The following is a 6022-nucleotide window of genomic DNA, read 5'->3' as shown; positions in this document are numbered from 1 at the left end:
TTCCTTTTCTACTGTTCTCTTCTGCCATGTTGGGCATCTTTGGATTCACACATGCAAGGCAAGCACACCACCACTGAGCTGTCTCCATTCCCAGACCCTTTCCGGTCTTTCTGCTTCTGGAGACGCAGTTTAACTGATGAATGCAGCTGATGTCATGAATGTAGAAAAATTTCTAACCCTTCTGACTTAGCTGCAGTCCCCACCTTTAGCATGGCTCATTATAGTATTTGGTTTAAAACACTGCTTATTTCTTCTTTGAGGAATTACTTATTTCAAGGTGTGTTCAGTTTCATTGCTAAGCAGTTCAGGCAAATCTGAGGATTCTAGTCGTCTTGTTACTAATTCTCAGCACTTTCCCCTGAGGTTGGAGAGCATCTTTGAATTATTTAAATCCTCCGAGATGTTCGGAGGCTTTCTTTACTACGGCCTCTTGTTGTCAGTTTTGTTAACTTTCTGATACAAGCTTCAGTGGAACAGGAATCTGCAGTCCGTCCGCCCAGCGTCATCTGCACCGCAGGGGATTCGCGGGTGCCCGGACTACTCCTCGCTTCCGAGCTCAGCTGCAGCGACTCTGTAGGGCTCGCCCAGCTTTCCTCTCAGCTGTCTGCCGTGTACATTAGGAACAGTGTTGTGACTTTTTAGTTGTCAATCTTCTCTTCAGTGGTGTTTTAGTTTGGCTTTCACGACGCTGGCACAGTCACCTCAGTTTTAGAAGCTGTAACCCACATCTTTCTGTATTTCCTGGGCACCTCTGTCTCCTGTAAGCAGGAAGTAGGTTTGGTTTTCTCCCTCTCTAGTCGACAACCTTAGTTTATTGGAGTATTTACATAACTTGGATTCAATTACTCATTTAGGTGAGGTTTTCTCTACTATCCGACTATTTCTGTTCTGTTTTTTTCCCTCTTCGATCTCTCCTTCTTTTGAATTATCCAAGTAACCAACCACCTAAATTAAAGTCCTCATGTACTTTTTTCTACTCAACTTATTAAATTTAATATGCCATTACTTTTAATACTTCCTTGATGTTGACAGAACTTTTAAAATATAATTTATTTGAACTTATTTCATGTGCATTGGTATAAAGGTGTCAAATCCCCCGAAAGCAGAGTTACAGTGGTAAGCTGCCATGTGGGTGCTGGGAATTGAACCCAGGTCCTCTAGAAGAACAACCAGTTCTCTTAACCACTGAGCCATCTCTCCAGCCCCTTGGCTGAACATTTAAATGTTTAACTCCATTTGTTGACCTTTTCTATCATGGCTGTCATGTGTTCGAATTCAACATCAATTCCAGTGTTCATGGTATTTATGTTTTTCTATAGGAGTCTTCATTCTTTCCTGCTTTGCTGTATTTCTGCCTAGGATTACTTTCCTTAAGCCATTCCTTTTTAATGTTTGCTTTCACTTCTTTTTTCCAAATAAAGTTCTTGCCACATTGCCTGGCTTTGAACTCTTCTGCTCAAGAGAGCCTCCTGTTTTAGGCTCAGGACCAGCAGGGATCACACAGTGCCACTCATGGGCATATTTATGACCCGTGGAGAGACCTCCTGCTCTCCAGCCTTCTAGGTCAGGTCTCCTTTCCTCTTTTACATCCACAATGGCTCACTAATCCCTGTTAATTAGGTTCCTAAAAATAAGCTAGTATTTACATCATTAAGCCTAAAGATAGTGGCTTAGGGTCTTTCTTGTCCCTTGGAGTGAGGACCCTGCCACCCCCCCCCTTTACATCTTGTTCTAGGCTGTTACAGCCTCACTTCCCTGCTTCCTGGTTTTTCTTTGGGGAGAGAAGGGAGGGTTTGGCTTGTAAGGCCTGTCACCTGCACAACTCCCCACAGCCCAGGAAAACTTAGAGAGTTTAGATGAAAACTTGCAATAAATTTTTATATGCACACACTAAAAGTGACCTCAGAGTTGGTATATGTCTTACTTCAGTATCCTAGCAACCAGAAAGAAAAATCTCTAAGTATGACTGGTAGCTGCCTTTGCTTTAAAAAGACCAACGAGGTAATTTACAACAAAGACACCTGCGTTCGCCTTTTGCTGGTTACACACACTTTGAGGAGCATGGCCTCTGTGTTATCTATTTGCTTGTGTGAAAAGGCAGTTAAATCTGTCTCAAAACTATTAAATAACTACAAAGTGGACTTTTTAAAAAGAGTGAACTAGAAATAAGAGAACCTACCAGAGAGCAACTGTAACAGGCTCTATGCCAGAGAGGTTCTCAACCTGTGGGTCACGACCCCTTCAACAAACCTCTCTCCAAAAAATATTTATGATTTATAACAGCAGCAAAATTAGTTATGAAGTAGCAATAAAAATAATTTTATGGTTGGGGGTCACCACAACATGAACTGAATTAAAGAGTCCTTACTGTCCGTAAAGGTCCAGCCCACCCATCTCTACAGCTCAGAGCGACATTCCCTTACCACCCAGCACTGCCTAGACAGCAAAAGGCTTCAAGTCAGTGACGCTGTGATGGTTTGGACCTACAATGCCTCCTAAAGGCTTGCTCCCCAGTGCGGCCTTGTTCAGGGGTGACTGGATCGTGGCAGTTTGCATCCACTGACAGATCTATATAGCTAAATGGACTAACGTGGTGGAAAACAGGAGGGGTCTGGTTGGAGGTAGTGGGGCATATGAGATGTACCACTGAGAGACTGGTCCGTTGGTCACCTTCCTGGCTGCCATGAGGACAGCAGTCGCCTATGCCACATACTCCCCTGCCGTGGTAATCTGTCTCAGCTCAGCTCCAACAGCAGAGCCAGTCATGGAAACCATGGGCCCACACCAACCTTGCCACCTTTAAGGTGTCAATCTCAGGCATTTTGTCACAGTAAAGGCACCATCTACCATTTCCTGACTTAACATACCCTGTCCCGAGGCTGAGGCAGGTTTTCACGTGAGGTAGGTACCATACTGCTCATGAGCCATTTATGTAAGATGCCAAAGATGAACCCTAAAAGAAAATCTGGAAACATGGAAACATGACTAATTAAATCTTCTACACTAATTCTTTTGAAATGTTAATTTTATACTGGCAAAGTAATTACATGGGTTGTGAAGACAATTCAAACCACATATGGCCTTCACTTAAAAGCTTTCTGCAGTCGCTATTCAGTAGCTGCTCACTTAAAGAGATGGTGCACTGCTTCTCCCCTCCTCCTGGGCCGGAATTCTGAGTGCTGAGGACTTGACATCAGCGGGGTCAAGGGTTCAGTCAGAGTGGTCTGGGAAGATGTGGTTGAAATCAGGTCTTTGTTTGAATTTGGTTTTGAGACAGGGTCTCTCTTACTGTAGAGCAGAGCTCAGTCTGCCTCTGCCTCCCAAGAGCTGAGATTAAAGGTGTGCACGGCCACCACCCAGCAAGATCAGTTTTGACTGCCTTGCGATTGATCAATGTGCTCAGAAGCAGTGCTCAAAAGCTAAACAGATCCACTACTGAGGATCTATTTTTAGCTGATGACATGCCTACTGAGGAGGGATTTAAGTCTGGAAAGGGAGGACTAGATTAAACGCTCAGGAACTTAAATTTCACCTAAAGGAGCAATGAGCTTTTTGGAAAATACCTAATTCTTCATCTGAGATATGGAAAAAGTCAGGTGACTTTGTACCAATTAACATACCTCCTAAATACACTCGACAGTGAGGTGGCCATACCAAAGGGTCACAAGTCACCTTGAAAAGACCCCCACAAGTCAATTCTGGGGAAATTTCAGCACTAAAATAAGAGACATATCATAATCTACTCTGTGAAGAAGGAATCTGAGTCTCTGCTGACGAAAATAAACAGAGGAAGAGACAGTTCTTTACAGTAAAATCCCAAAGCAACGAATTCACCATCTGGCAATCAAAAGAGTCGTGACTGATTCAGACAAGAATTGCCAATGGACTCAAAACTAGCTGTTGGCAAATCAGGGAAACATTTATTAGTTCCTAGGAATCTCCTCCCAATGTGCTTACGCTTTCAAATGTTCATCTTTTACTGTGTGGCACCTGTACGTCAGGGCGTACGGTGGGGTCAGAGGGCAGCTGTGTGGGGTGGCTTCTCTCCTCCCACTTTTACGTGGTCCCAGGATTGAACTCACATCACCAGATGTGCACTGCAAGAGCCTTTGCTTACCAAACCAGCCCCCAAAGTACATCTTCACTACCAGCTTTACAATGGAAGTTTCCTGGATTATCCTAACCAAATGACCAAAGACAACAGCACCAGGGCAAACAGATATTACTCATCTCCTAGTATGACAAAAACAGAACCACTATGATATTTTTTAACAAAAAAAAATGTATATCCTGACCCTATCTGTGCAGAAACATTACATGAACCAAAACTGATGCCATAATTTGGTCTGTGCTCCTTAAGTATGGAGGCTATGAGGCCAAATACCAAATAATTGTTCCAGATTGGAAGAGATCAAAGAAAGAGGACAACTAAACACACCACGTGATCTGGGATTGGGCTAATGGCATAGACAGGAACATTAATGGGGGCAACCAATAAAATTTGATCTATGATTAGATATCACTATTATGATGTTAACCTCCTGAATTTAATGCGTGTACTATAGTCATATACAAGAAATAGTGGTTTCCAATTCATATCTATTATAGAGCACTCTGTGTGAATGACTTGGGATGAACTAAAATTTTCTGCTCTGGACATCTTTCACTAGATTTGTTCTACTGAAGAAATGAAGTCCCAAAAGCTTTCACTTCTGTTAGTTGCTGATTCACAGGGAAACTGACTTCTGTGTACCGACCATGAGAACTCTGCAGACTGCGGTCTGAACCGACTCATCGCACATCCAATACCACCAGCACGCAAAATATTTCCCATCTTCAGGAAGGGAAAAAAGCAATTACGTGAACCATGACTTACTTAAAAATACATGGCAGTTAAAATGTGAAGAGATGTAGCTAAGCAGATGCCACAGCACAACGACAGCCGTGAATAGTGTTGCTGCGGTCCATCTAAAATCAAAAGGAAGTGAGGTACAAGTCATTCTGCTTGTGAGATCACTAGGCAAATCCCCATGGGGACCATAAATCTCCACAGCAAAGGAATTAGCCTGCCTATAATATATCAAAGTTACTTAAAATAATCAGAAGCTCTGCTAAGCCTGTTTAGGGAAGTATGATCAATTTTTCATAACTGCTTGCCATAAAGCTTTCTGAAGGTCTGGAAGTTCCTTTTCAGGACTCCTAGCTTCTGCCCCCTCCCCCTGCTCATGTCCATGTCCGTATGTCTGCCACTACTGGGTGGCAGGCACAACGCATGCTGTGGCATTTCTGTTTTCAAGAAGCCTGCTTACTTCTTCTCCCAGGAAAGCAGAATAAGCCGGGCCAGAGTCAGGAAGCCCTAACGGAAGAGAGATCTGCAGAACCACTGGCAGAGTGGGGAACAGAGGCAGCTCTACGCGTGGGTTGTCCGCACACACTCGAACTGGAGTTAAAAGTACACTTTACCAGTCTTAGAGTGGGACGGTGAAGTTGTGAGACGGCCAGCTATGCACACCTGCGGAACAGTATGAACATGCTTACTGTTCCTGAGCCACACATGTAAAAATGATTCACACAGTCATCTTGAGGTGTAGTTCACAGTAAGAACTTTTTAGAGGAGTATCTGTTATAGTTAAATACTCTCTGATGATACTGAGCACTATCACAGTCGCTAAGAGCGCCAACCATCAAAATCAGAGAGCTCTTCTGTTTAGGTCTAACTCTGCTGTGAAACGTGTATCACCTAAGTTCCTACTGCCATCAGTGGCAGGGGAGTAACACGCTCACCTGCACATACAGGTTGCTATGAAAACTTATTGAAACTTTGTAAATCTGTGAATACAGAAGGGGCTCAATAAATGTTGGCTGACTCATTTTAGGTTTTTCACAGCAATAGGGTGTGTGGTAAGAATAAAAACAAAGTTGATTGTGAAAAAGCTGGTTACTCATCCCCCCAGCTCTGAATGACAGAGATGCCAACACAACTTGTCACAAACACCCCATGCTGTAGTGAAGGGATGCATGA

Source organism: Arvicola amphibius, chromosome 14 (assembly GCF_903992535.2).
Source record: "Arvicola amphibius chromosome 14, mArvAmp1.2, whole genome shotgun sequence".
In the NCBI taxonomy this organism is placed as follows: Eukaryota; Metazoa; Chordata; class Mammalia; order Rodentia; family Cricetidae; genus Arvicola; species Arvicola amphibius.
This window is presented reverse-complemented; position numbering follows the sequence as displayed.